Source organism: Sparus aurata, chromosome 5 (assembly GCF_900880675.1).
Source record: "Sparus aurata chromosome 5, fSpaAur1.1, whole genome shotgun sequence".
NCBI classification, from domain to species: domain Eukaryota; kingdom Metazoa; phylum Chordata; class Actinopteri; order Spariformes; family Sparidae; genus Sparus; species Sparus aurata.
The window spans coordinates 25488064-25514288 of NC_044191.1; the positions used below are offsets into that span (position 1 = coordinate 25488064).

General features: G+C 41.0%; 1 protein-coding gene across 7 annotated transcripts in view; it reads right to left on the bottom strand.

The window, feature by feature from the left end:
* Positions 1-26225, bottom strand: part of gpat2 (glycerol-3-phosphate acyltransferase 2, mitochondrial) — a 160806-nt gene that overhangs the window by 58441 nt on the left and 76140 nt on the right. The window lies entirely within an intron of this gene.

Genomic DNA, 26225 nt, shown 5'->3' on the forward strand with positions numbered 1-26225 from the left:
GCTGTTGTTGGGTGCATAAGTGAGGGACAGGAGGAGGAGTACAGAGCACTGGTAGACAACTTTGTGGAGTGGACTGGACAGAATCACCTGCGGCTGAACATCAGCAAGACCAGAGAGATGGTGATAGATTTCAGGAAGAAGAGGAAGACGGCTTTCCAACCTCTGTGCATTCTGGGAAAGGATGTGGAGGCGGTGGAGGATTACAAGTACCTGGGTGTTACCATCAACCACAGACTGGACTGGAGATCTAACACTGAAGCTGTTTACAAGAAGGGGATGAGCAGACTTTACTTCCTGAGGAAGCTGAGATCCTTCAACGTGTGCAGCAAGATGTTGGAGATCTTTTATCAGTCTGTGGTGGCCAGTGTACTTTTCTTTGCTGTGGTTTGTTGGGGAAGCAGCATTGGAGCCAGCGACACCAACAGACTCAACAAACTGATCAGGAAGGCTGGCTCTGTGATTGGCTGCAAACAGGACACTCTGGAGGCTGTGGTGGAGAGGAGGACACTGAAAAAACTGTTATCCATCATGGATAATCCTCTCCACCCTCTCCAACTCACACTGGTCAGACAGCGGAGCACCTTCTCCGGAAGACTGCTTCAGCTTCGCTGTCGAAGCAACAGATACAGGAAATCTTTCCTGCCACAATTCATCACTTTATATAATAACTCTCTCACCTCTGCCTGACAGAGAACTCTGGTCTCTCTACTGTTTTGTTGTATATATTATTATTGTTATAGTATATTTTGCATATTTTGTTTTGTTGTATATATTATTATTGTTTATAGCACACTGTGCACTGTATATATACACTATGTATATATTGGATTCTATTTATGTGTTTTAAGTGTTTTATTTGCTGACCCACTACTGCTGTAACAAAATAATTTCCCAGTCTGGGATCATTAAAGTAATTCTATTCTATTCTATTTTAAATCTGTCATTTATGGCCAACTGGAGTGTGTGTGCAAAGCAGGCAACGGAAATCCAGTTCACTCTGGTGGGACTGTTGGCAGCAACGATATTAGCTGCGTTGTCATGAACGCATGCAATAACGCGGTCTTCAAGTCCCCATTGCGCTACAGCTTCATTCATTTTCTCAGCGAGGTGGTCAGCCGTATGCTGGCCTGGTAGGCTTTCTGTGAGCAGGACCGCTGAGTTCATTTGCCAGTCGTCGCTGATGTAGTGGCAGGTGATGGTGATGTAGCTCTCAGCTGTTCAAGCGGTCCAGCAGTCTGTGGTAAGAGCAACTTTTTCAGCTGTGCTCAATTCTTTTAACAGCTCTTGCTTACGTTCTTCGTAGTGAGTTTCTATCAGTCTGGTGATGGTACGTCGTGACGGAATGTGATATGCTGGTTCCAATAAGTTTAAAAGTTTTCGAAAACCTTCGCCCTCGACAACACTTACGGGCAGCATATCCATCTCGATGAACTTGCAGATCCCATGGGTAATTTTCTCTGCTCGTTCTGCGTCGCAGCTCCCCCGTGTCCATGCTAACACCGAGTTTATGCTAGGTTGAGACTGAGAGCAGGATGCACCGCCTTTTACCAGGGTCGGATGCGCGTTGTTCAAGTGGTACATCATTTGAGTCGTGGACGAGTTGTACTCATACACAGCTTCGCAGTGTTGGCAGTGAACTAAGTCATTTTTTAAATCAAAATGGTCCCATGCCACACTTCGCCGTGACCTTTTCATGATTTAACTTACTTTGAAATACACGGAAACTCGCAGGTAACTGAGTAGGCCTGTGGCATTTTTTTCAAACATTGCCCCGTGTGGTAAAATGTTGGATTGCTGCCACAAAGCGACATTCATTGCATTCCTCATGACTCACACTACGCAATAGAACCTGCATCAGTTTTATCAATAAAAAATTAACGTCATCGACGAAATTCTTAATGATCAATTAATCAATCATCGATTAATTATGCCCATCCATAGTGGATATGTACTTTTTCTACCCTCCAGGTGACCCCACTCATCTACTCACAAAAGAAAACGCATGACACAACAATAAAAAGAAAACGAGTGTGAGAGATTCAGACAATTGCTCTGACTTTTGATGTTCTTTCGTGAAAACAACATTAAAGCGTGCACAAAACTGTAAAAGATGTGTCTGAGGCAAAACAAGAGGGAGTTAAAAGGAAGACAATCTAACTAACAGGATCTGATGATGATAACACCAATAGCTGAGCCGTTTCTATCTGATACTAAGATAAAAAGAATTCTAGCTCGCATTAGATCAGATTAGAAACTCCCATAATTCTCCCCATCTCCAACCTCTACACATGTTTTCTCTCCCCAACAGCCGTAATGTTTTATTAATTGACTGTGGGATAGAAGACACCTGAGCCGACCTGAAGGAGTATGATGTAAGGATGTGAGGTGTGATACCTGCAGCTATGCTTCTTGAATATGGAAGCTGTGGGCCCACATTAATACCTTTGCACATGAAACTCAGATACATTCAAATATGTGAACACAAACCTGAGAAGCTATATCAAGAGGGACCACTCAAAATGGAATCTACAAACACCATGATGCAACCCAATGTCTTATGCAACTGGCCTATTTTGTAATTGATTCATGAACCAAAAATATTTAGGAAGGATTGGCAGCTTTTATGCAACACTCGAGAATAAATTGTGTAAACATATGTTGGTGTGTCTGTGCATGTGTTGGTCGAACAAATTGACTTCTCCAAAGGCTGCACTGAAAATCAACAACGTAAGCTTGTTTAATCAATATCCACAGCTCCATAACATCTTTTTTAACATCATATTAAATTCACATTGGCTTTAAACAAATATTTGTCTCATCATTAACCCAGAGCCGTCCTCCTGCGGCATCTAAGACAAGCTGTACACCAAAGAGCTGTACGAACAGAATATACCGATCCAATTGAAAGCATGACTGAGAGGCAAGCCTGACATTCAAGTGTATGCCTTTATTGTACAGTAAGTAAAATTCCTCTTAAAATAACTCGCTGACAGATAGAATTCACTGCATTATATCAAGAGGCACAATTAATGACTCCACTTGAAGCCATAGTCTGAAGAAAAGAGTGCAAGATTCATCATGAGTTGGTGCACTAAAAAGACAAATACTACATCTTTAACTTCTCCACATAATTTAGTCATTTTCTAGCAGATATTTTCTGGAAGACTGATGTTTTGCACTTCAGACGGATAAGTCCAATGGTAGCATTAAAATAGTGACAAGCAGCACACTCATTGGAGCTCTTTCAAAACTTATCACAGTCATGAATAATTTATTGTGGTGAGTTTAACGATGGCTAAGAAAGCATTGAGCAACACCACATTTGAACAAGGGCAGAGAGGGGTGCTGCATCAACAGGGTATATACAGCAATTCTTAAAGGGATATTCCGGTGTAAGTTTAATCCATGGTCTAAATTACCGTGAAACTCTGTTAGACTCCCTCTCGAGAGATCAAGTTAGCAGACCGCTAATTTACAGAGTTTTATCAACCTCAGAAACGACCGCACAACAACAATACACTGCAGTAAATGGATCCAAATATAAACCTCCACCAAAAAGTCACAAATAATGCTCAGAACAGCACCAAACTTCAGCAACAGTACAAAAAGGGTCTCAGCACACAATCTGAGGCATCTAACCTCCACAAGCATAGCTGGATTTCTATTGGGAAGCTAAAAACAGATTTCAACTCTCCTCCATCAGCTTCCGGGTCGGGGAAGTCCCGACGCGACGATTACCGAGTGCGGTTAGAAATGCTCAATTCCACTCTTTTCCCTGTCCGTTCTCGATAATAACTGTTATAAACTGGCAGGTAAGACACATATGAACTTTGATTGCTTTTCCACGGAGTCATAATCATACATTTTCATCCATGAGCCGCAGAACTCTACTGCACTTGGTAATCGACTTGTCCGGACTTCCCGTCAACAGATGATGCTGCAGAAGAGTGGTAAATTTTGTCAGCTTTTCAGTAGAAATCCAGCTAAGCTAGTGGGCCACATGACAAAATAAGATACAATAACAATAGGTGTGTCTCATTTGTCCAGTTTACTAATACAACTTGCTGCTGGATTGGAGTCACTGGGACATGACATGGAAGCTATCGAAAAAAACTGCAATCATTTTGTATTAACAAATTTATGCGTAATAAGTAATTTAATGACGGTCCCTAAATCAGTTTCCAGCGATTCAGCGCGAGGCTCTGTGAGCTAACCGTCCTCCTGCTGCTGACACTGGGTGAACCTCAGTGAAGTCGCGGCTGGACCTGAGTGAATGTCCGCTGAATATCCAACCTGAAACTAACTTCAACCCGGTTCGATGAGTCGACTGTCGCAGGCTTTGAATAGGATGACGAGGATTTCAGTCACTCCACTTAAACGGTGACTTGTAGAAGCTCTTCTTTGAATGAAGTTCCATCGTGACAAATGAAGGGACGACTTGCGGAGTGACATGAAGACACAGGCACAAAATGTTGACAACAGTGGCCGGTCATCATGTTTACCAATACCCGACCCGTGCCTTGCGCACTCCCATCCAGGTGATATTCATTGTCTTTTTACAGACGTGGCAATAAGCCTCTCGCCTGTCAACAACTACTGGCCTAAGCCAGTCTTTGAATCTAGAAAAAAAAAAAATTACATTTCCCCATGACTTCGTCAATAGTAGTGAACTTTTGCAAACTTTTGGCAGCAAGCCAGCTGTGTGCTATCCAGTTGGAGCATAGACTGAGGCGCTAATAATTTTACCGTGTCGCACACTGTCTAATGTCACATCATTGATACCTCTCAGGTCCTACTCGCACATATAATTTATATAACTAAATTCATACATGATTTTGGGGCGCGCAAGTGGTCGAGTGGTTACAGCACATGCCACATACGCAGCCGAACCCGGTTCGATTCCGGCCGGAGGTCCTTTGCTGCATGTCACATCCCCCTCTCTCTCTCCCATATTTCCTATCTGTCTACTGCTTAATAAAAGGCGTCCATGCCGGAAAAAATCTTTAAAAAAAATAAAATAAAATTCACACGAATTTTAGGAGATAGGCCTGCAACTCATAATTGGATAGTGGTTTGAAAATGTAATACCTCATCAGATGACGTTTATTACTTTTTAATACTTTTTAATGGCCTTAATTTTTGCTAATTTCATTTACTACCTTTTACAACCCTGCGGACATCCTGATTAAACTATTACCAATTAATCTATTGATTAACTACGCAATTAGTCATTTGGTCAATGAAATATCCTAAAAACCCAAGGAGACATCTTCAAGTTGCTTGCTTTGTGTGGGTAAATAGAGTTAATTCATAAAGATTGACAAAGCTAAATCCATTTGGACTTTTTTTAGGAAGTAACTGACCAGATGAATTGATTGAGAAGCTTTCTTAAATTTGATTTCTGTCTTTCAATTATTCAGCTCAGAATAACTTTTAATGTCCTGTCATTTCCAAGTGTTTTCTGGGTTTTCGTGTCCTTTGCCTCATTTCCAGTATTCCCATTCCCCTCCTGTGATCCTCCCCAGTCTGCTGTCCCTACGCACCTGCACTCCATCACCTTTGTTAGCCCAGCCCTGATCCCAGTGTTCTTAGCAGCCTATCAGCTCCGTCCCTGCTCTCTTGTTTCCTCAATTCATTCCCCTCATCTGTGTTTCTCTGCCTTACTTGTCCTGTACCTCATCCCCTCTTTAATTTAGTTTGTATTGAAGTCCAGTCAGTTCAGTCTTTGACAGGTCATCCATTGTGTCTGTCTGATCCTGCTGTTTAGTCATCCTGTTCCAGTGGTTTAATTTGAAGAAACATTTTGCAACTGATCTGCCAGCCTGATGTGTCTTATTATTCCCTGTAAGTTATTTTTTATTAATTTATTTATTTACATATTTTTGATATTTTTCTCGATTTATTGTCAATCAACCAGCAAAAAATGCCCATAGCAGGTTTGCACAGCCCATTGTAAAATCCTTATATTTATATTCACTTTCCAATCATAAAAGTCTAAATCAGAAAAATATTTTTGGATAATGTTCCAGAAATTATCTCTTAATGAATAGACTAATCATTTCAGGTCTATATAAGTAAACAGGGGAGTCTGAGGCCAAACATGCTTGTTGTCAGGTACCATCTTGCTTCAGTTCACATGGACACTTAGTCAATTGATGATGTCAATAATTAAATAACAGAGAAACATATGACCTGACAAATGCTTAAATCGCACACACAGACAGACAAACACACACAGATACAGTGACTAGACTTTAAGTAGGCTTTGATCAACGTGGCAGAATCATTACATTATGCATAGAGATGTACAATTAAACATGATTAGAATCTGAGGTACCACTTAGGGTTGTTCAGTCACCGATACCAGTGACGGAAATGCCTTTGATATTGCCTACAATGATGAAATCGTATCAGGAAGTACAGATTGGTACTTGGTATTAGCCGTACACAGAGTTCAAGTATTGGAATTGGTACCTGGAGGGGAAAAAAGCTGTTTTTTTCAGCAGTCATTGGCAGATAGATCAAAAGAGCTAGTTTTTTACCCTGATCTTAAACAAACTGGATTTATGTAGCCGAAATAGGAACAGCGTTTAGCAGAGCAAGGTAAAGTGGCTAGAGCTGAGTGAGAGTCCAGAGTGAGTGAAACGATGAAGTGTTGAAGGTCATGAGATCACAGTAAAACGAGCAGCACAGAAGAAGCTTAAGGCTGCTGAATAACTGCAGCAGCAAGATATATGAGCTGAAGCGTGATGTAGTGGGTAGGGAGACAACCCAGATAATGTGAGCTTAAATTGTTAGCAGGGATGACAGCTTTACTGTCCTTGACCAGCTTGTAGCGCCATAAAGCATCATATTATATTACCAGCGTATACACACACAAGCACATGCATTACATTTAGTCATTAAATCATTTATTATGATGATACAAGATATTGTATAGTAGGTTCATAGTTACTTAATGTAGAGCTATTTTAATATTAGTGTACATAAGTTAAAAGGAGTATGTCAGTAGTGCAGTTTTATAAATCTGAAGGCCTTGTGTGCGACGTTTTTTTGGCTGTAGCAGAAGCTGACACATCTTCACTTTCATCCTCTAAAATGAGTCAGGGCCCTGGATGCAATAATAGAAATGTACATGGCACCACCACACGGCCACAATTTTTCCCCTATGGCGGCTGACACTGCAGTGACAAACTCCTCTGCAACCCCAAAACACATTTACCCCATAGATTTCCATTAGAAAAGACATCTCTAAATTTGCTTTTAGGGCACCTCCAACTGCAAAAACAAGCTTTCTGAGAAAAAATGAAAGAAGGCAATTTATTCAGGTCTCATGATCAAAAGTTTAATAGCGGATAAATCTAATACAATCAAGGCTGAGGGCTCTGTGGTTATATGTCAGAGTAAGAGAGGGAGACATGTGAGGGTCATTAGGTGGGCTCAATGAGGAGCCCGTGGGCTGACGATACTGAATATTCTATGCTAATCTCTCATTCCCACTCTGTCTCTCTCTAGCTATGGTTTATGGTTAAAGGAATACAGTGGTGTCACTGTTTTACATTCTAGCAAAGCTCCATCATTTCTCTACGAAATGAAAATTCCAAAACGTCCTCCAAGGCTTATTCTCAAAACAATGTACAATTTATTTAAGTCTTGTGAAAACAAGGCGGCACATACCAAACAGATATTTTCAGTCCAGAGGCAAAGGAGCAGATAAACCAAGTGAGAAGACGTGAGAGGGAAAGAATGTTTTCCCGTTAACACAGGTTCAAATTCAATTTCAAGGTTGTTACCTTACAGGAAGCTTGAACATGCTGTGTGCAAGTGTTAATAGTCCTGGAAGCTTCCATTATGAGACACTTCGTTAGTTTCACATCTTATAATCTAAACACCAAATAGACAAATAAGGCCAATTTCCACTGTTTTCTGTGTGTTATTGTGGCGGTATCTAACGCAGCCTGAAAATAAGAGTGTGGCTTTACCGCAGTAAAAAGAATGTTTATGAAATATAAGGCTTATTGTGCTTTAAGGGATATCAGCACTGGTCCTACTTCACAGAGGAAAGGCATCATATTTCAAAGGATTCAATTTCCTTAGAGTGAGGTACATTTTCAATGAGTGAGTTCACAGTTTAAGCTGTCATCTGGTGACTACATTCATAAAAAGCTGATGGGTATCTGGAAGAGTTTGATTCACCCGAGGGTCTACTTGGTCATTGCATCAAATCATCATAATGCTACTTCAGGGTAAATTCCATACAATACCTAGAAGAAAAGAATCTTCAGTTTGTGATTGTAAGCACTGACTTAAAAAAAAAAAAAAAAAAAGGTCAGGGTTTGGCACTGAGCAAGTAATGTAATCGGTGTATGCTCTAACATTGTGTAACACCAGTACCACTGACTATCACAGCAAGCATAATTGGAGCTGTTTCTAGGGCTGCACCTGACAATTCCTTTTTTTAATGATAAATCTATTCTCTATATTTTTTCGATTCATCTGACTATTATTTTTTGTATTACTTGATTTAAGTCACAACGAATTAACCCCGAATAATATTTTAAAACTTGTCATTTATAATTCAATATTTTATTTAATCATCTGCAATCATCAACAAATATTTGCACAGTAGAGCATTATTCCCCAACAAAAAATAGCCCAGTCTTAACTGGTAATCTGTGCAATCCTAATATATATTATGTTTGGGTGGGGACAAAAAGTAACTAGTGTAGCAGTAACTAGTAACCAGCATGCTAAACATACAGGGTCAGTAGCAGGACGTGTTATTAAGCATGGATAAATACTCCAGAGGGAACACAACAATTTCTCTTTGTAGCATTAAGTTTCATTTTCACTTCAGCTCAGTCTTGTGAAAAAATGCAGTAAAACGCAGTAATGAGCCGCCTCTACCTGTTTTTATCTGTTATTTTGAATTTGTCAATGAGGACAAACAGTCGCTAGTAGAACAAGCATGCTGGTAGCACAACAACATAGCTGCTTCGCAAAATGATCAAAATGATCAGCAGGGGTTCACAACACAGCACACATGGACCATGGAGTGACACTCCCACACCACCTCACCAACCTTCGGTGTTTGGCTGCAACACCGGATCCAATGTGAATCCAGCCGCCCTAGGATGCCTCTGCTTCAAGTGCTCGAGCATTGTGATAGGTTACATTCAACAAGTCGTTGCGAGTTACGTAAATCACAATTACATCGACCAGCTGCACCAGCCCTAACTGTTTCATCTAACCAGAATCGGTATGTATTGACATATCAATATTTTTGACAACACTAAACTCATACAAACTGTATCAGCTAATGGCTACAAGAATCAGAGATTACTACCTCTGCTTCAGGGTATCTAGGCTATTCCCCCACAAAATAAAATGCTTTAGCCAATATGTAAAATGCCACCTGAAACCTGATATGGCAATTGCGGTCTTCAAAAACTAAATAAATAAATAAGTTACCTAGAGGAGCAGTCAACACAAAGCAAGTACGGGTAGTATGAGCAACTAATGCAACTTCCTAATGGCTGCAATGCCTCCCAGTTACTGAAGCTGTTTTATTTACAAGGACAGGCATTAATACAGTGTTCACCTTCACTGATCTGATGGTTTGGTATATATTACAATGGAAGTTTATCTACTGGCTAATTCCACTCGTGCAGTAGTGTGTGCTGACAAAATCTACATCACAAGTTACCTTGCAGACCCCTTCAGATGCTGAAAGTCCACATCTGCCTTCAGCATTACCTGCGACCAGTATTTCTGAATAAATAACAGTCAAACACAGTTTTAATATTCAATCTCTTGTCTCATTCATGTAATTTATGGAAAACATCAAGAGGGCCCTTTACAAGTGCTCTACCATACTATGAGTGCTTGCACTTCGAGGACATCCATCTCAGTGACAAACAGATTTTTTTTTTTCTAAACAAGGAAAAAGTGAACAAAAAACTGTTCTCATTTGAATATGATGGGTTAAAGGTCCTATTTGTGAGAAAAGTAGATTCTGACTCTCATTCCCAACTCAAAAAAACTGACACTGTGGGATTTGCAGGTGGGGACAACTGGCATCCCAGAGCATCATTGGGAGGACTACAGATATTAATGTATCAACACACAACAAAACAGAATTCAATGTTCAGTGTTTAATTAAAGGAACGAGGAACATCAGCGCTAACTCTCATTCAAACAATGAAATCCAATTTGAAAGCAAATTCAAAAACTGCTGTGCATTTTCAATAACTCAACAGACAAGTTGTCAGTCATTCTTAGGTTGTCAGATTCATTTTCAAAAGTTCCTTTAGAAAGTCAGATTAATTAAAATGTTAAATTGTTTGTTGGAGAATCTATTACTGCCAATGTGTTTCAACACTTCAGCTCTCTATAAGGACTGTTTATCTGCATGCAACCAAAGACTGTTCAAACATGACTGGTCAAGACTACTTGGATGACAGACGGAAACCAAAAAGCTTTTAATACAAAATCAAAAACTCTATGCCCTCAGATTCTGCATTCATATGCAGACATCTGTTTATAGAGATTAGTTGTCTCATGTTGCTTTGAGAACAGACATCAAAGTGCTTATTGCACCACCTCTTGACAAATGTTTTCTGTTTGGCATGGCACCTTATATGACCCACCTCTTGCATCAGCCTTTGTAATTGTGACTACCTGTCTACATTTTCTACATTTTGTTAACATAATTCTGCCTTCCTGTTGTGTGTAGAAGTTATGTTTAAGTTCTTAATTAAATTCATCAGCGACTGAAGATGCTCAGTTTTAGCACAGCTCACAGTTTATCTTCAGGGTACTCTACCTAAAAGCTGATTTTTCTTACTCCACTCAAAGCTGGTGGGCCTCTCCACTAGCTGTACTCCATCTGTGATAGATACAAAGCTTACCCATTCCAGGAGCGCTTTGTAAAAACACAGACGATCAATATCCTTCTTACTGGGTATTTTTTGCAGGGGACATTATGCTTGATGTGAGAAAAGCCTCTAGTAATACACTACTGAAAAAATAATAATAAAAAAACCAATAGTATAGTGCATTATGGGGCTCTGAGATGGAGGCAGTGACCTCACATACAACTGTCCATCCACATTTTAAAACAGACTTTTCGGTAGACCCTACAAATTGCTTCACTTTTTATGACTAAACTTGGTCTCATGTTTATTCAAGGTCTTGTTGATCGGTTATTGTGTGAAATCCAACTGACCAATGAGAGGTCTGTAAGAGAGAACAACTCCTGAGCACTCAGTCTTTGCACTTTTCAAGGAATAACAGTGAGAGGGGAGTTCAAGGCATCTAATTACTTCTGATGCTTTTTGTGGAATTTTAACATATTTCAACCTTACCTGCAGCAGCATTTAATTAAAAGTTCCTCAGGTCAAATGCCAAATTATGTGCAAGATAATACTTTTCTATTTTGCAGTGACGCATTTTAATAGGTTGTGGAGTTTTGCTTCCTGGAAAATAAACTGTGTTTTTATAGTCAAGAGTTATCTGGGGAAAAGCCTGACCACTGACTAGAAAGCTTAAAAGTCAGTTCACAGATCCAAGGATTTATAGTAATGAAAGCTGCTGTATAATTAAGGATACCCAACAGGGTTCCATTCATTTATAAATCTTAAATGTGCATCTTAATGAATGAATTGTCTCTTTTGTCTAGATCTACTGTACGGTGTATTTGTCAGCTGCACTTTTTTCCTTTGATGGAGCGGAGGTGTGTAATGGTGGGTGTAAGCAGCACACCAGCATTTTGTCTGCAGTAGGAAAGCAGAAGCGTGTGTAACACCATCACTATTTACTTGAAAGATCCTTTGCCATCCACCTTTATTGCATCTTTTCTTGCTTTGTGCCCCCTTTAGGTACGGATATAGAATGAAGTCGATCCAGGGAAAAAACTGAGCTGAGACTCTATTTCACCAAGGGCAAAACTTTATCTTAAAAAAACCTACTCTGAGGCAATACAGTCTGTGTCCAGATCTGTGTACTGGTATAGCATTGTGACATTTAGCATACTCTTAGCTCCACATCTTAAGGCTTCATGAGCCAAATCCATGGCCTCTACTTTTAGAAATTTCAACTACATTAATTATGAAAAGTGGCATTTGGATAAACAGGCTTGTATGGGCACTGTGATCTAACCCAATGACTAGCACTGTTGGAAGAAATTTCAGGAGTTGAATATACACAAATCCGGCGAAACACGGAAGTTTTTCGTTGCAGCAGGTAGATGACAGCGTCATCAACTCCCAAGTGGGGCTGGTAAGCAAATTGCAGAGGGTCTCACTGGACAAAACCCTTCCAACATTTCACCAGTATGTTGACTGCCCCACCAGAGACTGTAACACACTAGATCTGTTGTATGCAAATGCTAAGGATGCATACAGTCCCACAGCCCTCCCCCCTCTTGGAAGATCTGACCACAACCTGGTCCTGCTGACCCCTAAGTATATGCCTCTTGTTCAGCGGCAGCCTGTCCACACTAGGAGCGTGAGGAGGTGGACTCAGGAGGCTGCTGACGCACTACAGGACTGCTTTGAGTCGACAGACTGGGATGCACTTGTTGAGCCACATGGAGAGGATCTGGACAGCATGACCGACTGCATCACAGAATACATCAGGTTCTGTGAACACACCATCATGCCAACCCGGACTGTACGCTGCTTCCCTAATAATAAGCCGTGGATCACCAATGACCTGAAAGCCCTTCTTAACAAGAAGAAGAGGGCGTTCAGGTCTGGAGACAGGGAAGAACTGAGGAGAGTGCAGCATGAACTCAGGGATATGCTGAGGGCCTGTAAAGATGCCTACAGGAGGAAGCTGGAGGCCAAACTCCAGCAGAACAATGTGAGGGATGTGTGGACTGGTATGAAGCAGATCACTGGGTGTAAGGTGAGCGGCAGACAGTCATCAGGCAGCCTGGAGAGGGCAAACGAGCTGAACAGATTCTTCTATTGAGATTGAGGAGTCACGTGCTGATTTGGGTTGATCTGGGCGGGGTCTGAGCCGGTCGGCCATGATGGTAGGAGACGCTATCGGTTGTCAGGGGCAACGCCTGCAGAACTTCACAGAGGCGCGACTAAACAGTCCAGAGCTCTTTAATTTCTGCGCATTTATTATTTCGGCGGGACAGAGACGGATCTACGAATATGTGAAAGAAAAGGAAGAAAGTAAAGCAATGCAAAAAGATAAAGCGAAAGAAAAGGGACCTTACAGGAACAATCTCACACCAAGCGCATAACAGCGGTATTTGGAGAAGCTCTCGGACATCCAAAATATCGACCCATACGAGCTCCCTGCAGCGGAATGGCACAGAGACCTGGATCATTTACCTCCATGCACATACATGGACATCGTCAGTTACCTTGTTTTTGGTGTAAGTTACTACACAATGCAGGAGTTTAAAAGCCACAAGTCTTTGGAAAGTTACGAGACTTTCTGCTGCGGCTGGGTGCAGGACTTGGCCATCTACAAGCCCCGGGGTGGTGAAAACAGCGTTGTACCGGCAAAAAGACATTTTTAGAGAATGTACCCGAGTGAAAATGCAGAGAACACACTCTCATCGACTGGGGGGTGCGATCGAAAGTAAGGTCCTTTCTTCTTATTGCAGCCAACCAAGCAATCCGGCGTCTACTCGTCAGGTCAGAGACTTGCTTTCCTTATGCTGTGTCCATTTCGGCAACCTAAACTGTATCCCATTGTTCCTATGTTTTCCATATGAATCGTGTGAGGTACTGAATCAGTTTTTAACGCAGCAGTGACTTCCAGGCATGGTAAAACAGTGCGGAATTGTAAAAACCTCCACTACTACAGAGTTAAGGACACACGTAAACAATCGTGTTTTGCCGCCGGCATCCTGCCATCATGGCGGAGAGGGGGAAGATCCCGCGAGATCGAGGGAGGGGCTTTGTACCATGACGACAACTCCTCACTCTCAATAGGTTCAGCTCACAGCCTTCTGTCGTCTCCATGACACCTCCAGACCCCCACACACCCTCACTGCCCCAAATGCTTCCTCCCCTCCCCCCTCACTCCCCTGCTGTGAGCTCTCCTGTGCAGCACCTCTCCTCCTCCTCCTCCTCCTCCACCTTCACCTCCTCCTCCACCTCCTCGTCCTCCACTGAAGACACCAGCAGCCTCCCCCGCATGACTTGTGACTGCAGGCCAGGTTAGGAGACAGCTGGAGAGACTCCACCAGCAGAAGGCTGCAGGCCCTGACGGTATCAGCCCCAGGATCCTGAAGACATGTGCCAGCCAGCTGTCTCCTGTCCTACAACACCTCTACAACCTGAGCCTGGGTCAGGAGAGAATACCGGTGCTTTGGAAGACTTCCTGCCTGGTTCCTGTTCCAAAGAAGTCGACACCATCAGACCTCAATGACTATTGACCAGTGGCCCTCACATCTTACGTCATGAAGGTGCTGGAGAGACTGGTTTTGGCCAACCTGAGGCCGCAGGTGAGAGCCCTGCTAGACCCTCTGCAATTTGCTTACCAGCCCCACTTGGGAGTTGATGACGCTGTCATCTACCTGCTGCAACGAGCCCATTCGCACCTGGATGGTGGAGGAGGCACTGTGAGAATCACATTCTTTGATTTCTCTAGTGCTTTTAACACCATTCAGCCACTGCTACTGGGGGAGAAGCTGCGGGTGATGGGTGTAGACGACACAATGATCTCCTGGATTACTGACTACCTGACAGGCAGGCCACAGTTTGTCCGTATGGGCAGTGTTCTGTCTGATGCGGTGGTTAGTGATACAGGAGCTCCACAGGGGACTGTACTGTCTCCTTTCCTGTTCACCTTATACACCACTGACTTTCAGTACAACACCGGGTCGTGTCACCTGCAGAAGTTTTCTGACGACTCGGCTGTTGTTGGGTGCATAAGTGAGGGACAGGAGGAGGAGTACAGGGCACTGGTAGACAACTTTGTGGAGTGGACTGGACAGAATCACCTGCGGCTGAACATCAGCAAGACCAGAGAGATGGTGATAGATTTCAGGAAGAAGAGGAAGACGGCTTTCCAACCTCTGTGCATTCTGGGAAAGGATGTGGAGGTGGTCGAGGATTACAAGTACCTGGGTGTTACCATCAACCACAGACTGGACTGGAGATCTAACACTGAAGCTGTTTACAAGAAGGGGATGAGCAGACTTTACTTCCTGAGGAAGCTGAGATCCTTCAACGTGTGCAGCAAGATGTTGGAGATCTTTTATCAGTCTGTGGTGGCCAGTGTACTTTTCTTTGCATGTGGTTTGTTGGGGAAGCAGCATCGGAGCCAGCGACACCAACAGACTCAACAAACTGATCAGGAAGGCTGGCTCTGTGATTGGCTGCAAACAGGACACTCTGGAGGCTGTGGTGGAGAGGAGGACACTGAAAAAACTATTATCCATCATGGATAATCCTCTCCACCCTCTCCAACTCACACTGGTCAGACAGCGGAGCACCTTCTCCGGAAGACTGCTTCAGCTTCGCTGTCATAGCAATAGATACAGGAAATCTTTCCTGCCACAATCCATCACTTTATACAACAACTCTCACCTCTGCCTGACAGAGAACTCTGGTCTCTCTACTGTTTTGTTGTATATATTATTATTGTTTACTGTTTATAGCACACTGTGCACTGTATATATACACTATGTATATATTGGATTCTATTTATGTGTTTTAAGTGTTTTATTTGCGGACCCACTACTGCTGTAACAAAATAATTTCCCAGTCTGGGATCATTAAAGTAATTCTATCTATCTATCTATCTATCTATCTATCTATCTATTTAAAGCAGCGCCGCCATTACTGCGGTGCTTTGCTGCTAAGGAAGTAGCGTGTTGGTCCCGCAGCGTTTGTTGAAGACGTTAGCTGTAGATAGAAAATGTCCTTCTATTTCTTTTTTTTTAGTACGTATGCTGTTCAATAATGCCAGGAAGAACATGTTGTGAGACCAGGCGGCAATTTGGGACAGGCGATTAATTCCTCCCTCTCAAAAATCCGGGATTAAACTGTCACAAACTTCTCCAGCTTGTCTGTGAATTCTCCGGCATCCTGCTGGGCAATAGTTGTCTTCTGCAAGTGACGTTGTTGCGGCGGAGGAAACGATTCAGCCAACCAGCACTCGCTGCAAACTCCTCATCTCTGCTGTCACTCACGGTGGTGGACATTTGTTTCTCCATCGCCCTGATCATTTTGCGGGACACTCTCTCCTGGCGTGCCCGTTTGCTGATAACTCATCCCCGCATGTTTATCTCAGGCTCCTTGCTAGCCTTCTTCCTCCCTCCAGCAGGCAGCCTGGCCCTGTTGCTGTCCTCCTCGGATAGACGCTGAAGCTCTGTTTCCCTCACTCTCTTCTGGTTGACAGAGAAACGTCTAGCGGCTGCTTCTCCCGAGTTTTCCTCTGCATATTTCATGACAGAAAGTTTGAATTTGAAGTTGTACTTTTTATTTTTTTGCTGCACCGGAGCCATGGCCACTGCCTGACATCATCTACCCAATGTTCCCTTTCCTTTGCCATTGTTTATCTACCTGTCACCTGACATTTTCACGAGCAGGATGCTTTCATTGAAAATCCATTAGAGGGCACCGGCAAGTCACAGTCCACAGCCACGCAGTAATGGCGGCAGGCAAGATGGCGGCACCCATAGATTTTGCGCCGGATTTGTGTATAATTTGATTAGTAAAAAAAAATAAAAACATAAAAATAATAATAATAGTAATAATAATAATGATAATAATAATAATAATATTGGAATGTTGAAATGTTCTTCTGCCTTGGGTCCATAGCATTTGCTGGAAGAAAAGTGCTAGCAGTGCACTGAGGTACACTGGGATGAAGCACTTGTGTGGTGACAGAAAGAGAGAAACTTGACAGCACCGCTCACTACCTTGGCATAATTCTCTTATAATAACCCTGTAGTAAATGCTGTTCAGCTTGTTTCATTTATATCCAGTTGCAACAGAAAGAGAGGTGATAGGGAGAAATGTGATTCTTTAGCTTCAGTTTTTCCTGTGTAGCATACTCCTCATGTGAACAACTTGACCCTCACTTTATCACAACCTTCTACTGGCCATTCAAGTTCATTCTAAATGAAAATATGTGGTGCAGGCCTGGCAACCACGAAAGACAGATCTTTAAAAACAGATTTTTTTAAACAGCAAAATTCAAATGGTCAAATCACTTTCAATTGGTAAGACCACTTTTTTTTATTATAAAAATGAATGTCAGAATGTTTGTAGGCGATATCGTGATACACAATATGTATCTGTATTTTTACATCTCCTCATAGGTGCTTCAGAAATGCTAGGACTGGGCAACAAAATCAACTATCATGATATTTTTAACCTTATCTTGATGTAAATATTGTAGGAAAGACTATTAATACATAACACATATCAAGTAAACCCATCTGGTAAGCTCATAATTATTTCAATCATTTTAATGTAATGCAACCTTTAAAACCTATGCCATATCACAACATGATCACATTCAAAATCTAGAACAATATGTAGTCTCAAATCTGAATAACAATATAATATCAATGTAGCCTATGTTATAATGACATCAGCAGGTGAGGAAAGCGTTAAACTGGCTGCACAGAGACTTGTAGAGTGAAGTCACAGTTATTCTCTAGAGATTCTGAAGTCATACTGCTAACTCAACAGATCACTCTATTGCTGAAGGTCTACATCACTGAAATGGCTTGGACAAGCAATTCCATGCATGGGTAAGCACATAGGAAACCATTAGCACACAATAACTTGTAATTTAGCATATTCCCAGGTGACCAAGCACTTCTGTATATGCACACGCAATACTATGATTAATATTATAATTGTAACATTATCATTCATTATAATTGTGATGATTTTTACCTCAATTACGTTTTAAGGTTCATTTGTTACATTAAAATGCATTTAAAAGACATTTTAATACATGCATTTCACTTAGGCAGTGCTGTACATTACAGTGTAGAAAACAGTGGCGGTAAAGAATAAAGTAATACTTATGTAAGCCTCCTTGTGCAATGGGTGCTTAAGCAATTGCGTAATGCAGTTGTGAATATAACCATCCAGGAACACAGTCAGCTAAAATAAAACGGGGCAGAAACATAAAACTGCTCACCTGGTCCTTCACACTTAAAAAAAAATATCTGCAAGGCTGCGGTGAGGCACGAAGGGCTCTATATACAGTACAGCTAAGCAGATTCCATAATGGAGTTATATTTGTCTGCACACACCACATTTGAAAATGCACCACTTACAACAATAGCAGAAGACAACAGCAACAACGAGCTCCACAGGTGTGTGCAGTTTCTTCAAAAACATGACACCCTGAAGTGTCACTCCTCTGTCTCCAACCTGCACACTTAGTCCCCCCCGCTCTCTTTCTTCTCTCTACCAGCTGTGCAGATAAACAACAAGGCACTCAAGTGGAGAACAGACACATTCCCAATGGTGGGCTGGGCATAAGAGCTCTTTTAATTACACTACAAAATACTGCTGTAGCTTCTTCTGTCTTACTGCCATATCCCACTCTCTATCTTCTGCTTCTCCTAAAGTCTGCCTCCCCAATCTGCAACATTCCTTCTCTCTCTCTCTCTGTCTTGAAATTTTAACATCCATGACAGCCACATGGACTCTCCTTTCCTATCACCATCTGTCTTCTCTTTTTCTATTATCTACATACATACATAACAGCCTTTGCCCTCCATTATCTGCTGTCTTCCTTCTATTTCAACTGTTTTCCTCTTCGCCATCTTCCTGTCCCTGATTTGCCCCATCACCTACTGTCAGGGAAGGATGATTGTCTACTCTACTCTTTTCCACCATCACTAGTTTGCTCCTCATATCCCAATAACAAGGCAAGACAGTTGTTACGTTATGTGGTATTTTTCTTCCCTGTTCGGGAACATTTTTCAGAAAGATCAGACGCAAAATATCTAGCACGAGGAAAGCTTCAGTATCATTCTTGCGAACAAAAAGTTCTGATGAACCAATATGATTTCTGGTTTTATTCTCCTTTTCCCATTGCATTGTTTACCCTCACCTTATGTCCAATTGGTGGCCTTGGAAGCCATGCCAAAGATGGAGATTACCATGTTTGCTTGTCTTCTGCCCAGGCTTCCATTGAACAAATAAGGTACAGCAAGAAAAGTTCAATAGTTTCTCTTAATATAAGAGAATCTCTGCTTCAAGTAGTGATGGTGGTGCTTTGGTCTGTTGAACTTAGAAAAGTAAAGCGCTTTCTGTGCTGTCACAGTGTTATTATTATTAATATCAGCTTGGTGCGCCTCACTCTTTGCAAAAGCTTGCCCTTCCACTTAAAAAAAGCCTTCTTTCACCCTTCTGTTTTTTCTTCTAATTTAAATCCCTTTTATGCCACAGTGGACACACATTCCAGGGCAACCCATTTTGTTTCTTCCTTCTCACTTGGTTCCTCTCTCTCGACAAATAACTCATCTCTGTCCATTTGTTTGTTCAATTATTTTCTTCATTCTTTCATATCAACTTCCTCTTTTCTTTGCTTTTTATCTCTTTCTGCCGCTCATGCCGCCCATCTCTCTCCCTGCCTCATGCAGGTTATTTCTCCTCCTGGAGCCAATCTAGCTGTGATTGATCAACTCATCTCTTCTGCATTAGAGTGTCAAGGGAACAAACTATAGTATTAACAACACCAATAAAACTGATGACAGTAATAAAGAACCACACTAGCATTATCTGCGCTGTTAATATAAGTAATGGTGAGCAAGTTATCTTGGACGGATCTCACTTTCTGTCTCTCTTCCTTTCTCAGACAAACATGAATAATGCACACATACATACTGCTGAGAAAGTAAAATCTATTAAAACGGCAACTTATGTGATAATTTGGCCATAACTTTCTGATTCATGAAGATTCCTTGCGGAGACTACAAATCGAATTAGCGTCAATCATTGTGGCTCCACAACATCAGCAACATTCCCAGGATCCCCCTGCTGCCCACAAAGAGCTGACAGGAAGGAAAACAGTTGGATAAAAAGTGTTATTGAAATGCGGTACAATCATCTTGTCTCAGCACATTTCACTCATTGGGTCTTAATCAATAGAGTCCAGGTTGTGGTCGGGGTTAGCCCCCTCATCACTTTATCTCATTGACAAATTAATCCTTTCACTATTGGGAGTAACAACTATGGCCTGAAGACAAATAAGTGTATACTGCAAGTCTATGATTCAATGCATGACTCCAAGGAATACCTAATGTAAGCAGGAAGAGCTGGTTTGCAATTGTATTGCCAATTTCAATGCACTAATGCAGATGTTCTGTCTCATATAAAGTTTTAAATATGTACTTTCTGCCATAAAAAAAAAAAAAAGTTAAAATAATAAATAATAATAATAATTTAGCTTTTATTTTTTCAAAATACTATAATAGTTTTTAGGAACTGAATCCATGAGTTGATCACATGTATACAAAAAAAAATCTGCAATGATTTTCATATACAATTAATTGTTTAGCCTACATAATTATAAAAACAACATTTTTAAAAAACAATATTTTGCTGCCGGTTTCTCAATTCTTGACATTTCATCCTTTGGTCTTTACAATGAATGTCTTTGGGACTGCTAGTCTGACAAAAAAAGATATAGGAAACAATGGTATGGTTTTTTCAACACTATCTTATAAAACCAATGATTGACCCAGTAAATGATCACCAGATTAAATCAAGAAAATAATTAGTTGGAGCCTTAATAATGTTATAATGTAAGATTAACTAGAAAAATGTTATCAAACTTAACTCAATTCTTGAAAATAAATACCCTGCCTACTTTTTCTTATTCTTCACTACATCTCTGCCATAGCCTGACTGATAAATAATAGTAATGAACCCGAGTAAACACATTATTTTTTATTGAACATGTCCAATCCAATATGTTTGTGTGCATTTTCTAATAGCTAGCTATCTATAAACTATTAAAAACACCTTTGTCAATAAAACCTTGTGTTTTCCCCTTGTGTTCCAGCTAGCTAAAATGGCACAATACAACAACAAAAAAACCTTTGTTTCACCAAGCTATGTCTATTTTCTGTAACCTTCCTAAGAAAAACATACATTTTTACTGAGTAACCAAACAAACATCAACACCTGAAATGCAACACGTTCTGAACTTCAGACCACCGCAAGTCTCATCTCATCTCATTATCAATCCATGAGGGTCGTGGTCCCAGTTATCTCTCTGGGCGAAGGCAGGGTCCACCCTACACGAGTCGCCAGCTCATTGCAGGGCCCTTACTGATGGCCGAGGCCACCACGCAAGGTGCCAACTGCACATCAGGAGCACTTTTGGGGTGCAGTATCTTGCTCAAGGATACTTTGACATGCAGCTCAGTTCAGCCCCAGGTAACCAAGGGGAGCAGGGATTCGAACCAGCGACCTTCCGATCACTAGTCGACCCACTCTACCTGCTGATCTACAGCCGCCCCTCACCACTGCAATTGTTCTTTTCATTGAGACTGCTATTTGTGTCTGTGCTGACTCAGTTCTATGGTAATTTCTGAGGCTGTACTTTGTAGTAGTGTGGTATATGCCCGCATTATACTGAAGGCGGTTTCTGTAATTTCATGTCAGTTCATAACCCTGCCCTTAAAATGAAATGTAATCCAATATGACACTGCAAGTGAAAATTACGGTGTCAAAAATTACCATTAAGCTGAATCAACACCTCTTTTACACAGTGTCAGCTTTCACTGAGGTTTAATCTGTAACAGTACTGTTGAACTGAATTACATCGTTCATACATCTATGTCTCTGGTCACTCCCAGAACAATTTATGGTATTCACATCATAAAGTTAGCAAAAGACCAGTGTAATACTACAACTTTTAATTCACCAAACAATCAAAATATTATGCCCTTTTAGCTCACAAATCACCTACAGACAACAATGACTTACACACTAAATGTCAGTTTATTTGTACCAAGTGGAAAAAAAATTGAAGGACACTGCAGTTCAAGGTTTTAAGATTCATAATCACAAAAACTCCAGAAAATTGCCTTACATGGTGAAAGTCTATATGCAGTTTAATTGTGTGTCAGTGTGTGTGTGTGAGAGAGTGCTTGTCTTTCTGTACAATTCCAGGAGGACAATATCATAAAACTCCCACTCCTGCCCTGCAGGTAGACAGCCCTAGAGTTGCTGGATTGATTCAACCAATAATTCCAACAAAAAGGCTTGAGAGACCTGAGTCTATGTTCTCCATCTGTTGCCCACTCCTTCACCTTCTGTCTTTCTACCTCTGATCACCCCACTCTCATTAGCTTGCAGCTCTGGAAGGCAGTCAGATTTTAAACATGAAATTAATTAATCAACTGAAAAATAAATAAATAGAATTAATGCTTGAGGTTGTAAGCCGCCAGCAACCACTGAAGTTGCAGATTACATTCATGTCCAACCAGACTCCAGAAGATATTTAATAGGTTCAAGAAGGTTCACATTTACCTTTTGGTCAAATGGAAGTTAAAATAACATATACAGTGCATTCAGAAAGTATTCAGACTCCTTCACTTTTTTCACATTGTTATGTTGCAGCCTTATGCTAAGATCATTTTTTAAATGTATTTCCACATCAATCAATCAATCAATCAATCAATCATCGTGACAAGATCTGCACACTTTAATGTGGGGATTTTTCTGCCATTCTTTTCTACAGATCCACTCAAGCTACGTCAGGTTGGACGGGGGCATCAGTGGATAGCCAGTCCTGGTTGTTCCAAACTTCTTCCATTTAAGAATTATGATGTCCACTGTGCCCTTGGGGACCTTAAATGTGGCAGGAATGTTTTTTTTTTTTTTTTTTTTACTTTCCCCAGATGTGTGATGAGTGACACAATCCTGTCTCTGAGCTCTGCAGGCAGTAACTTCAGCCTAATGGCTTGGTTTTTGCTCTGATATGCATTACCAACTGCCTTTCCAATAATGTCTAATCAATTGAATTTACCACATGGGGACTCCAGTCAAGATGGAGAAACATCTCAAAGATGATCAAGAAAATGAGCTAAGTGTCAGAGCAAAGAGTCTGAATACTTATGTCACTGTGATACTTCAGTTTTTTCCTTTTTAATACATTTGCAAAAACTTGTAAAATTCTGTTTCCCCCTTGTGATTATGGTGTATGGTGAGTGTAGCCTGGTGAGGTTGAAAATTAATTTTAGCACAAGGCTGCAATATAACAAAATGTGAAAGGAGTGGAGGGCTCTGAATACTGAATGCACTGTATGATTATAGTGCTTTTTCCATTTAAAAACATTCTGTCGTCATCTCCCCTGCTGTTCCTGAGTAATGCATTGAATAAAATCCAAAAGAGTGCTTCTGGAAAACATTATGATAACACAGTGAGGTAGATCTTTGACCTTCAGGATATGAAATGTCATCACTTCATCATTTTATCCCATTCGAAAATGTGTGTGAAATTTGGCCATACAAATACAGTACATGGCCCAAAACTTGTTGGTAACAGTGACCTTAACCTTTGACCCCCACAATCTATTCTAACAAATCCCAAAGGCCCAAGGAATCCCCCCAAGATGTTCATCCTGAGATCCACAGTGGCAGATTGACAACACAGAAACATAATATCTTTACCACGTCTGTCGCTGGCACAGAGGCATGAAAAGCCTAGATTAATCATGGCAATTTGATGCTGATGGCATTAATGAGAGGAGAAGTGGGTTAACTGTAAATGCACACACTTCTCTTTGGTGCAAAATGGCATTCAAGCCAGCAGAACCTGGACTTCTTTTCATACCAATACGTTCTCTATGCAAGCACATGAAATATGAATTCATACATTATTGCATTTTTAATAAATGTCATCAGCAGGCCAAAAGTAGTAAAGACTGTGGCTGTAATTGAAGGGGAGTAATTCAAGTATCACAGTTCAATCTGCCATTTCACTGGCCAAGAATTACTGGGCAAAGATTGCAGATTGCTTTTACTCATTATTATATTTCCTGATTACCTCCTCCATAGTATTCTGATTATTGTGGGTGTGCAGCTCATAATCAGTCTTCTCTGGTGGAGCGACAATTTTGTAAGACCAATGTAATTTTGCCGAAAGCCAGAAGAATGGATATTCAACAATGCTTTCTGTACTTTTCCATCAAAATTAACCATTCCCATCCCTGACTGTGATTTTCAAACTGACAATATTTTGCTTATTTTGGGAATATTATATTTATTTTTGATGGCAGAGAATCAGTTTTTAGATAATTCTAATATTATATTATAGCACAAACTTGATTCAGTGTGAAAAATTTGTGGCATCCACCAGTGAGGTTGCAGACAGCCAACCAAGTTAATGACTTTGATGGCCACCAAAAACACAAAAACACAGGAGGCCCTGTCTAGAGCTTATGTTTTGTTTATCCATTCTGGGCTACTGTAGAAACTTAGCAGTGCAAAAGGGAAGACTGCCATGAATGAGTACCTCATTCCTTAGTAGGTATAAAAGGCTTTTCTCAAGTAACGAAAACCGAATGATTCTTATTTCCATTATATTATTATACACTGATGAAATCATTATTGCAAATACTATACACTAATATGGCAAAAGATTTCTTAATCCAACACATGGAACCTGTAACAGTCATTGAAAAGTGCTGGGGTTTAAAGATAAGGTAAGTCACACCATTATATAAAGTCCCCATAGAGTTTATGAGACGCACTGGCTTATCCCAAGTGGTCCTTGTGGTTCTAGGGCACAAGAACCAGGAGATGGTCCTCTGCTAAGAGTGAAAATAGTGACAGTGAGGCAAGCGGATTCAACATCAAACAGCAGCCTGGGGTCCACTGAGAAGGTTTGAACAGCTGTCTGCCCAGGATTTATTAATTATTAATTTGTTGTTTTCAGCATCAGAGCTCCAGTTTCCCCAAAGGGCACAGGCCAGTGACCTTGATATAAGCACATATACATTCAAAATCATGTCCACATGTTTGCAAATAATAATAAATACAGACTGGAGGTGGTGCTCATCCCCTCTCTGAACCTTGAGGTTCAAGAGATATTTAAAAGTTTAAAGTTTAATATATTCAAGTTAACACATGTATCTATTTGTACAGGTTTCTGTGTCTTGAGAGGATTTTTTGGCCTTAAATTGTCAGTGTGGAGGAGGTTTATCTCACATTCACGTCACAGGACCACCTGTCCTGTCAGGGTAGCAAAGGCCCTTGCCTTGATAAGGAGGAGTGCTGAATGTGACTAAGCTGTTTTGCTGCAGCAAGCATGACACAGCTTCCTTGCTTTTGGACTATCCAGCTCTCCATTGCCTCAAAAGGTCAGCACTTTCAAGGCAGGTTTGCTATTGACTAACACAGCAAATATGCTTGTTTAATTTACCAAGTTGGACTCAACATGAAGAGGAGCCCCAGCAGTTTAATATTGCGCAGGACATGGTTGACATGGGAGTCCCTGTGTGGCAAAGAGAAAACGACACACACCATGCACTGAAGAAACTAAAATTCAGTCTCTAACACCAGACTGACTTGGCACGGTGTCCAATTGAACAAAAGTGTTCACAGACGTGGGAAGCACATATTTATTGTCACTGCAGTAGCAACTTCTGTAAGCACCAAAATCCAATGGGAAACGACTTGAAAAAAGAAACAAATACCCACACAAACACAGATGTTTTGTATTCCCTATGCTCCTACTTCGGTGTTAGGTGTGCAGGATCATCTGTTGCTTAAGCGGAAGATACTTAGAGGATACGTTTGGAAAGTGGGGGGGAAGTTTTTGTAGTTCACAGCAAAACAGCATTGCAGCATTCTTCTAAACGACCACAGTATGGGAACTAATATGGGCCCCTCCTCCAGAGTCTTGGATTGCACCAGACGAGAAGTATGGAGCCATCACATGTAATTTTTCTGTTATTTCTTTCAATTTTGATCTACTTCAGTTGTTTAAGAGAATACTGCATCACTGTTTTGCTGAGAAGCTCCAGACATCTTTTGTGGACTACATAACTTCACCTGACTTACTATCAGAATGGAGGTGAGAAGAAAATGACTGAATTTTCATTTCTGGGTGAACTTTCCTGTTATATTTATCATCAGGGTACACGCATCTGATTGGCCCTTGTATCCAGGGCTCCGTCTGATAGGCTAAATGTTGGCATGCTCAAGATGCATGCATGGCGCATGTAAACAAAATGATTTTCTTATTCATCGTGTGTCAGG